Here is an 11,319-nt window from a genome sequence, read left to right as displayed (position 1 = left end):
TTTTACCTGTTATTGTTGGTTAGATATACTCTCTATCAGCTAGTATCTAACTGATACACTAAGTAGAAATACTCTCCCTGTAGAAATGTGTGTGTACTGTTGGCAATGGTATGGCAGAGTATTTTATGTACACCAGTGGCAGCACAAACCATAACCAGTTTAGTAGTAATCTGGATGTACAACCGTACTCACAGAGCTTGAGTGGAACATACAGACACCAGCCGGTGACTGCATGGAGGTAACAGTGCAGGATGCAAGTGGAGATACAGTAGTAGGTGCAATTCAGTAATTGCAGGGTCTCACTGATCTAAGAGGAACACATCCATGTCTCACTGTGGTGCTCTAACACCGTGAGAGGATGGCACTGCGTATGTACAAACAGTGGCCATCCTCGTAAAATAATTGATGCCTCCCCATAGGGGCATCAGGGAGGCTGCGCAGTAGCGCTCTCTCCAGGTTTCAACACCCCACCTCACTACAAGCCTCTTCATGTTACACATTTCTTACTTTTAGCTTTACTGCAGCAAACTGTAAAAAAATGAGGGTTAGTTAAGCAGGAAAATATCAACAGTCAAGTAAGTCCAAGGCCACTGTTTTCTTGGAATATAACCAGTGATTGCGACATAGGACCTATTTCAGACCTGATCGCTGTTGTGTGAAATCGCACAGCGGGTGATTATCGAATGACTGCGTATGCACCGTAATGTGCAGGCACGAGCCCAACCAGCGACAGAAAGGTGCAAAGATTTTGATCGTTAGGCGTACGCAGTGTGATTGACGGGAAGCAGACGTTTGTGGGTGGTAACTGGCCGTTTTCTGGGAGTGTCAGGAAAAATGCCGGCATTCCCAATAGTTTTCTGGCAGGGTGTGTGACGTCGGCTCCGGCCCCCAGCAGCCTTATTCTGTCGCACTGTAGGAGTAAGTCCTGGGCTACGCGCAGACTGGAAAAATCACTCGATGGTGAGTGAGTCGCGAACGGATTTGCAGCTGTCCGACACCTGGCAAAGTTTTTTCATGGTGTATACATGCATTCATGCACTTTCACGGGGTGGGTATTCACTCTCTTAGGGCAGTGACTATTTGATTCGGGTGGGTTATTTTGTTTCTGTGCAAGGTAGATAGTGGCTGCTTTATTTTTACACTGCAATTTAGATTTCAGTTTGAACACACCACACCCAAACCTAACTCTCTCTGCACATGTTATATCTGTCCCCCTGCAGTGCACATGGTTTTGCCCAAGTGCTAACAAGTTTGCTGCTGCGATCAACTCTGAATTACCCCCATAGTCCCCTTGGTAAACACAGTAGCAAGATTTTTTTTCCACTGGCGACATAGCAGGTCATACCAACAGATCCCCTCTCCACAAGCTCAATAGTAAATGATGTCCAATCTTGATATTCTTGGGTATCCTGTGGTGTTTGGTACTATATGACAAATCAATTGCACCTCTATTGTCCCTCTCAATATTAGTATTATCTTCCTTGCTCATGAGATTTAACTCACTCAAAGTCTCTTTAAGATGTAGGGCCTCGTTAGCTGATTCTGTTGATGCCATATACTGTACTCTGCTTCTGTGGTTGACAATGCCACATTGGGCTGCTTTCTACTTGCCCAGCTTACCACTGCGCCCGCCAGCAGTATCAAGTATCCAGTTTAAGAATGGCAATCATCCTCATCTGCTACCCAGTATGTAACAGGTAAACACTATGATGAAGTGTTGTTGCAGGTGGAAATGTCGGCAGATGCAAGTGGACGTACTTTAATTATTCTCCCGGGATCACCTTCTCTGACAAGATCTTTCTGCGGGAAGCCTAGGCTGAAGGACAAGGAACCCCAACCCCACACAAGTCACCACACGTTAGGACGGTGACGTAAAGGTTTTATTATTCTGGAACAGCTGATCACCGCTGTAAATTCAACTGGGTTAGGTTAAAAGACATATGCATTAACGGTTCCACAATAGCATTCACAAGTATAACTGACAGTTAAAACACTATCGTAACCAATTTATGTTCACTTAATACAGTATCAGCAGTTCAACTGTTAAAATATTAACTATTCAGGATTTATCAAAGTATCTAAGATAATTCGTAAATAGTCCACCAAGTGGCAGCACTTTGGGCTCACTGTATCACTGTCCCTATGTGGGCCCTGAACAGAAAGTCAGGATTCACTTTACAGAATGTCTTTAAGAGTAAACCTATAAAACTTCCCAACTTATAAAGTTCCTGGCAGCTATGCCTGGTGACCTGTCTGAAGAGGTTAATGGTCCTATAATAGATCCTTACAAGTAAGATAGCAACTGTTTAGAACAAAGGGGGTAATTCCAAGTTGATCACAGCAGGAAATTTTTTAGCAGTTGGGCAAAACCATGTGCACTGCAGGGGAGGCAGATATAACATGTGCAGAGAGAGTTAGATTTGGGTGGGTTATTTTGTTTCTGTGCAGTGTAAATACTGGCTGCTTTATTTTTACACTGCAATTTAGATTGCAGATTGAACACACCCCACCCAAATCTAATTCTCTCTGCACATGTTATATCTGTCTCCCCTTCAGTGCACATGGTTTTGCCCAACTGCTAAAAAATGTCCTGCTGCGATCAACTTGGAATTACCCCCAAAGTCAGAAGCAGGGAGAGTTGCAGTGCTGCTCTTTAAGAGTATGACAGGCATGCAGAAGCACAGTGCAGATAGTAAAGGGCATGCATAAGCTGACAGTCTTACAAAAAGTTCATTGGCATGCAGGTAGCAGGTTTCAGTTCTTTATAAAAGAGGTTAGTGTGCAGGGAAAGCAAAAGTACTATGGTGGTCCTCTCAAGAATGAATCCACTAGAGCAGTGCAAGCAGTGGTGAGGTGGCAAGATTTCTGTGTTACAGCACGGCTCTGTAATAAGTCTACATGTAGAATGTCCCTCTCACTGCACGGTTTTAGCTGGTGCTGGGACTCTAAGAGTAGCGAGTGCAGTATGGGAGGACACAGGGGGTCATTCCGAGTTGTTTGCTAGCAGATTTCGCAGCGATCAGGCAAAACATCGGCACTTCTGCGCATGCGTATACGGCGCAATGCGCACGCTCGTCGTACTATTACAACGAACAATGTAGTTTCACACAAGGTCTAGCGAAGCTTTTCAGTCGCACTGCTGGCCGCAGAGTGATTGACAGGAAGAGGGCGTTTCTGGGTGTCAACTGACCGTTTTCAGGGAGTGTTTGTAAAAACGCACGCGTGGCTGGGCGAACGCAGGGCGTGTTTGTGCCGTCAAAACAGGAACTGTATAGTCTGAAGTGATCGCAAGCGCTGAGTAGGTCTGGAGCAACTCTGAAACTGCACAAAAATTTTTTCTAGCCGCTCTGCGATCCTTTCGTTTGCACTTCTGCTAAGCTAACATACACTCCCAGTGGAGACGGCATAGCGTTTGCACGGATGCTAAAAACTGCTAGCGAGCGAACAACTCAGAGTGACCACCACAGCTCAGCTACTGGCAGATAACGCTGGGTGACTGCACTGTGACAAGGCTTAGAGGGGCACAGGTGAGCACTGTAGCTGGGACCCACTGGGAATCAATTATTGATGTGTTGGAGGATAAGGGTGGTAAATACCTGTCAGATGCTGACACTTCTCCCCTTGCACTGCTATTTACCCTTCAGCGGCTCCTCCACAGCAGCAGGCAGTCTGACGGCGGCGGTCAGGTGCTGGCTGCGACTGGCGGATCTCTGCTCCCCGCTCTCCTCAGCATGTCACGGAAACAGGCGGCGGTGTTGTAGATCAGTCTTCTGGCACTGCGGTGGGTGGGCCTCTCCTCAGTACGGCGGCATTACAGGGCTCACTCACCAGCGATCTCCTCCACAGCAGCGGCTCCATCTCCGCTCACAGCGGCGGCTCCGTCACCTCAGCGTCCCGCCATCTTTCTCACTGCAACAGGCGGCTCCGGGCTCTCTCGCAGGTCCCCTCAGGTTCCGGTTCCAGCACTAACGGCTCCCCGCAGCCCCTTAAAACAGCTCTCTTTCAAATTCCCGGATGCTTCCCGATCTCGGATGCTTCCCGGTCTTTCATTTTGACTTTCTGTCCAAGCAGTTCTTGGACTTCAGCAAAATGCTTGTCTTGCCCTGCTATTAGCAAATCATCAGACTTGTCTTGCCTCGCTAATAGCAAATAACCACACCAATGACCACAGAAATACATATATTTACACTGGGTAGGAGCCAAAGTGGGCCAGAGCGCTAGTCCTGGCAGTCTCTGCTGATGGCGGCCCTGCCAACACCTGCCACTGCTTTAGGTCATGCAACGCCTTGTTCGGGAGAATAATTGTACCTCTTTGAACTAGAGATGTGCACCGGACACTCTTCAGGTTTTGTGTTTTGGTTTTGGATTCGGTTCCACGGTCGTGTTTTGGATTCGGACGCGTTTTGGCAAAACCTCCCTTCTAGTCAGATTCGGCTGTGTTTTGGATTCGGGTGGGGTTTTTTTTCAAAAACCCCTCAAAAATAGCTTAAATCATAGAATTTGGGGGTAATTTTGATCCTATAGTATTATTAACCTCAATAACCATAATTTCCACTCATTTCCAGTCTATTCTGAACACCTCACACCTCACAATATTATTTTTAGTCCTAAAATTTGCACCAAGGTTGCTGGATGACTAAGCTAAGCAACCCAAGTGGGCGGCACAAACACCTGGCCCATCTAGGATTGGCACTGCAGTGTCAGACAGGATGGCACTTAAAAAAATAGTCCCCAAACAGCACATGATGCAAGGAAAAAAAGAGGTGCACCAAGGTTGCAGGATGGCGGTCGCTGGATGGCTAAGCTCAGCGACACAAACACCTGGCCCATCTAGAATTAGACTCCAGTATCATGTGAATTATAGGGCAATATCACTGGAATTATTTGTTATAATCAATGGAATTATTGGTCCAAATCACTGGAAGAAAATGACAAAATCACTAGAATTAAAAGCCAGTATCACAGGAATTATTTGTTCTAATCAATAGTATTATTGGTCCAAATCACTGGAAGAAAATTACAAAATCACTGGAATTAAATGGCAGTAATGTCGGGAATTATATCAAATGGCAGTACCACTGGACATATATACGGAAGTGTCAGACAGGATGGCACTTTTAAAAAAAATAGTCCCCAAACAGCACATGGTGCAAAGAAGAAAAAGGGGTGCAAGATGGAATTGTCCTTTAGACCTCTCACCCACCCTTATGTTGTATAAACAGGACATGCACACTTTAACAAACCCATCATTTCAGCGACAGGGTCTGCCACACGACTGTGGCTGAAATGACTGGTTGGTTTGGGCCCCCACCAAAAAAGAGGCAATCAATCTCTCCTTGCACAAACTGGCTCTACAGAGGCAGGATGTCCACCTCCTCATCGTCCGATTCCTCACCCCTTTCACTCTGTACGTCCCCCTCCTCACAGATTATTAATTCGTCCCCACTGGAATCCACCATCACAGGTCATTGTGTACTTTCTGGAGGCAATTGCCTGTAAATGTCTCCACGGAGGAACTGATTATAATTCATTTTGATGAACATCATCTTCTCCACATTTTGTGGAAGTAACCTCCTACGCCGATCGCTGACAAGGTTACCAGCTGCACTAAACACTCTTTTGGAGTACACACTGGAGGGGGGGCAACTTAGGTAAAATAAAGCCAGTTTGTGCAAGGGCCTCCAAATTGCCTCTTTTTCCTGCCAGTATACGTACTGACTGTCTGACATGCCTACAGTGATGCTGTCACTCATATAATCCTCCACCATTCTTTCAATGGTGACAGAATCATATGCAGTGACAGTAGACGACATGTCAGTAATCGTTGGCAGGTCCTTCAGTCCGGACCAGATGTCCGCTATCGCTCCTGACTGCCCTGCATCACCGCCAGTGGGTGGTTTTGGAAATGTTATCCTTTTCCTGGCGGCTCCAGTGGCGGGAGAAAATGAAGGAGGAGCTGTTGGCGTTTCACATTCCGCTTGACTTAACAATTGTCTCACCAGCAGGTCTTTGAACATCTGCAGACTTGTGTCTGCCGGAAAGAGAGATACAACGTAGGCTTTAAATCTAGGATCGAGCACGGTGGCCAAAATGTAGTGCTCTGATTTCAACAGATTGATCACCCATGAATCCTGGTTAAGCAAATGAAGGGCTCCATCCACAAGCCCCACATGCCTAGTGGAATCGCTCCGTTTTAGCTCCTCCTTCAATCTCTCCAGCTGCTTCTGCAAAAGCCTGAGGAGGGGAATGACCTGACTCAGGCTGGCAGTGTCTGAACTAACTTCACGTGTGGCAAGTTCAAAGGGTTGGAGAACCTTGCACAATGTTGAAATCATTCTCCACTGCGCTTGAGTCAGGTGCATTCCCCCTCCTTTGCCTATATCGTAGGCATATGTATAGGCTTGAATGGCCTTTTGCTGCTCCTCCATCCTCTGAAGCATATAGAGGGTTGAATTCCACCTCGTTACCACCTCTTGCTTCAGCTGATGTCAGGGCATGTTCAGGAGTGTTTGCTGGTGCTCCAGTCTTCGGCACGCGGTGGCTGAATGCCGAAAGTGGGACGCAATTCTTCGGGCCACCGACAGCATCTCTTGCATGCCCCTGTTGTTTTTTAAAAAAATTCTGCACCACCAAATTCATTGTATGTGCAAAACATGGGACGTGCTGGAATTTGCCCACATGTAATGCATGCACAATATTGGTGGCGTTTTCCAATGTCACAAATCCCCAGGAGAGATCAATTGGGGTAAGCCAATCTGCGATGATGTTCCTCAGTTTCCGTAAGAGGTTGTCAGCTGTGTTCCTCTTATGGAAAGCGGTGATACAAAGCGTAGCCTGCCTAGGAACGAGTTGGCGTTTGCGAGATGCTGCTACTGGTGCCGCCGCTGCTGTTGTTGCTGCGGGAGGCAATACACCTACCCAGTGGGCTGTCACAGTCATATAGTCCTTAGTGTGCCCTGCTCCACTTGTCCACATGTCTGTGGTTAAGTGGACAGTGGGTACAACTGCATTTTTTAGGACACTGGTGACTCTCTTTCTGACGTCTGTGTACATTCTCGGTAGCGCCTGCCTAGAGAAGTGGAACCTAGATGCTATTTGGTATCGGGGACACACTACCTCAAGCAATTCTCTAAGTCCCTGTGAACTAACGGCGGATACCGGACGCACGTCTAACACCAACATAGTTGTCAAGGCCTGAGTTATCTGCTTTGCAACAGGATGACTGCTGTGATATTTCATCTTCCTAGCAAAGGACTGTTGGACAGTCAATTGCTTACTGGAAGTAGTACAAGTGGTCTTCCGACTTCCCCTCTGGGATGACGATCGACAGCAACAACAGCAGCTCCAGCAGCAGTAGGCGTTCCACTCAAGGATCCATCAGAGGAATCCCAGTCAGGAGAGGACTTGTCAGACATGCCAGTGACATGGCCTGCAGGACTGTTGGCGTTCCTGTCTAAGGAGGAAATTGACACTGAGGGAGTTGGTGGGGTGGTTTGCAGGAGCTTGGGTACAAGAGGAAGAAGGGATTTAGTTGTCAGTGGACTGCTTTCGCTGTCACCCAAAGTTTTTGAACTTGTCAATGACTTCTGATGAATGCTGTCCAGGTGACGTATAAGGGAGGATGTTCCTAGGTGTTAACGTCATTACCCCTACTTATTACAGCTTGACAAAGGCAACACACGGCTTGACACCTGTTGTCCGCATTTCTGTTGAAATAATTCCACACCGAAGAGGTGATTTTTTTTTGTATTTTGACCAGGCATGTCAATGGCCTTATTCATCCCATGGACAACAGGTGTCTTCCCGGGTGACTGACTTAAACAAACCACCTCACCATCAGAATCATCCTTGTCAATTTCCTCCTCAGCGTCAGCAACACCCATATCCTCATCCTGGTGTACTTCAACAGTGACCTCTTCAATTTGCTTAACAAAAAGAAGTAAATCTGCACAGGATATAGCAATTATTTTACAATAAGTTAGAAATATTATAGTTAAACCAACATGAGAGCCTACTAGAATGATGCGTTCAGCAAATGGTTGGTGGTGCTCCCGGAAGATAGTTATGACAACTATGAAACAACACATATGGTCCTTTAAAGAGAACAAAGGACCAAAAAAAAGCAACTATAAGCCTTTTCCTGGGCACACTTGAAAAAAATTGAAATGATGAAATTATTAAGACATAACTTTTATTAATGTATACTCTAAGAAAAAGCGAGAGCTGGCATCAATAATTAAAGAACAGAGGTGTTCATAGGTACTAATGTACCTGTCATAGGCAAGATAATGATTTAAGTGAGCGAAAATAAATAAAGCCTCATTCAAAAAAATTAATCATATATATCCTCTATGGTCAGAATTTTGTATGAGTGAGGTCACTACCTCGATATAGTCTAATAAATGCTGTAACCTGAGACCAGGTTGATACACTGGGTCCCAAAATGTTTTAGCTGCTGGAGAGTAAAATACCTACAGTACCTAGTATTCCCTGGTGGTTCCCCATCCAGGTACTGACCAGGCCCTGCAGTGCTTGGCTTCCAAGATCAGACGAGTTTGGGCATACTCAGTGCGGTCTGACCGTAGGTAGGTCCGTCTCCTAGGTGCACCGTCAACCGATTATGTTGGGACCCAGGTAGTCAATCACAAAGTGAGTACCAGGCTATGTTTATATCAGAGAATGGGATAAGTACCAGTTTTTAGTTAGTATCAGAGAATATTGGTGCAATAAATTGCTAAATTGTGACTAAATGATCTAATCAATGGTGATTTGAGGCAAAAATAATAACTGTGAGGTCTTGGGGTTGGAATTTCCAAGATCAAATTCTACCATTTGCTCTCAAATAATTTAAGCAACAGGAGGGCTTTGTAGCACCCACAATAATCAGGACAATGGAAAATACGTCTGAGGTACAAAAAAACCCTAATTCTCTAATAATGAATTTAGCATTATAATTTGCAGTTACTGCCGTCCCTTGTGAGAGGGTTTCTCGGTCTCCCCCCTTGCCCAGCAATCATGCACCACAAAGAAATATTAAGCACAAAATGCATCACATTAATTTGAATTAATCAGCTTTCCCCTATTAGCTAGGGAAGTATATGGTGGACTTTACGGGAGAACACGGGGGAGCTGTGGTTTGGGCAAGAAGAACCCGTTTTCCTTACCCAACCTGTTCAGGAGACCCTCAGAATGGTGGACAAAGCAGGAATCGAGGAGTGAGGTGCCAGCGGCCGCGGTCCGTACGACCGGAAGTTCGGGCGCCGGAACCGGAAGTGACGCGCGTTTCGCTCCGAGAGCTTGATCACATGGTCGCCTGCCATCTTCAATTTGCTATCAGGAACTGGACTGTGGGTGCTCCTTCCAGCACTTGCAGGGGGCGTGCAAATGGTGGAAGGAGCCACCTCTTCCCGTCCAGTATTGGGAAGGTCAGGCATCGTAACCGACACAATTGGACTCTCCTTGGGGATTTGTGATTTAGAAGAACGCACAGTTCTTTGCTGTGCTTTTGCCAGCTTAACTCTTTTCATTTTTCTAGCGGGAGGATGAGTGCTTCCATCCTCATGTGAAGCTGAACCACTAGCCATGAACATAGGCCAGGGCCTCAGCCGTTCCTTGCCACTCCGTGTCGTAAATGGCATATTGGCAAGTTTACGCTTCTCCTCAGACGCTTTTAATTTAGATTTTTGGGTCATTTTACCAAACTTTTGTTTTTTGGATTTTACATGCTCTCTACTATGACATTGGGCATCGGCCTTGGCAGACGACATTGATGGCATTTCATCGTCTCTGCCATGACTAGTGGCAGCAGCTTCAGCACTGTTCTCCATTTTTTAATGTGTGGAATTATATGTCAGTAATATATTTGGAATTAGACGGCAGTAATGTCTGGAATTAGATACCACTAGATAGCTACCAGATACCACTGTGACTGGAATGATAATGACCTATGCACAGTGACAGGACACTACCATAGCACCCTACAGCAGCAAGATGCAGCACAAAACACTGGACTTTTAGTCACCACAGTGCAGCACAAGACAATGAGTAATGATACTGAGCACTGATGAGGATACTAGAACTGACACGGAGCAGCAAGATACAGCAATGGACTATTGTACTGTGTAGTATTATATACTGGTCACCACAATGCAGCACTGATACTGAGCACAGATATTGAGCACTGATGAGGATACTAGAACTGACACGGAGCAGCAAGATACAGCAATGGACTATTGTACTGTAGTATTATATACTGGTCACCACAATGCAGCTCTGATACTGAGCACAGATATTGAGCACTGATGAGGATACTAGAACTGACACGGAGCAGCAAGATACAGCAATGGACTATTGTACTGTAGTATTATATACTGGTCACCACAATGCAGCACTGATACTGAGCACAGATATTGAGCACTGATGAGGATACTAGAACTGACACGGAGCAGCAAGATACAGCAATGGGCTATTGTACTGTAGTATTATATACTGGTCACCACAATGCAGCACTGATACTGAGCACAAATATTGAGCACTGATGAGGATACTAGAACTGACACGGAGCAGCAAGATACAGCAATGGACTATTGTACTGTAGTATACTGGTCACCACAATGCAGCACTGATACTGAGCACAGATATTGAGCTGATATTCAGCTGATATTGGGCTTTTCAGTCAGAGAACGTAGCCACGTCCTCTCCACTCAATCTACAATGCACGAGTGAAAATAGCGGCGATGCGCGGCTCTTTATATGGAATCCGAATCTCGCGAGAATCCGACAGCGGGATGAGGACGTTTTCCCCCGTTCGGGTTTTGCGAGTCAGGCGGGAAGAACTGAGGCTGCCTCGGACCCGTGTAAACCACGTGAAGTTCGGGGGGGTTCTGTTCTCGGTGAAACGAACCCGCTCATCTCTACTTTGAACATCTTTTTATTACAGTGCTCTGGAGGTTTCATATATATTTCCTCCAAAAGTTCACCATTCTAGAAGGCTGAATCAAAATCCATTATGAAAAGCTGATGTGGCACCTTGCCACTGGTAGTTTATGGGAGCAAATGATAATCGATCATTTGCTCACAAACACTGGAAAACAGACAATGGTCATTCAGACAAAGGTTAAATCCATTTGATTTAACAATTTTTTCAGACCAGTCATTTTTTGTCCATTTTCCAGCATTTGGGAGCAAATGGTTGATTGTCATTGGCTCCCACAAATTACCAGAATTTTGTTCCCACCAGACAGATTGGACAGATAAATCTTTAGGTGTGTAACCAGCTTAAGTTTTTTCTGTAACCAATGCCTGATTCCTGGATATAGC

The 11,319-nt window shown here is 45.7% G+C and overlaps 1 pseudogene; it reads right to left on the bottom strand.

Moving 5' to 3' along the window:
• Positions 1-8,468: 8,468 nt before the first annotated feature.
• On the bottom strand, positions 8,469-8,587 carry LOC134963177 (5S ribosomal RNA; annotated as a pseudogene).
• Positions 8,588-11,319: the final 2,732 nt, after the last annotated feature.

The sequence above is a fragment of the Pseudophryne corroboree genome, chromosome 9 (assembly GCF_028390025.1).
Source record: "Pseudophryne corroboree isolate aPseCor3 chromosome 9, aPseCor3.hap2, whole genome shotgun sequence".
NCBI classification, from domain to species: Eukaryota; Metazoa; Chordata; class Amphibia; order Anura; family Myobatrachidae; genus Pseudophryne; species Pseudophryne corroboree.
The sequence above is the reverse complement of the archived record's forward strand: the minus strand, read 5'-3'. Positions and strand labels throughout refer to the sequence as shown.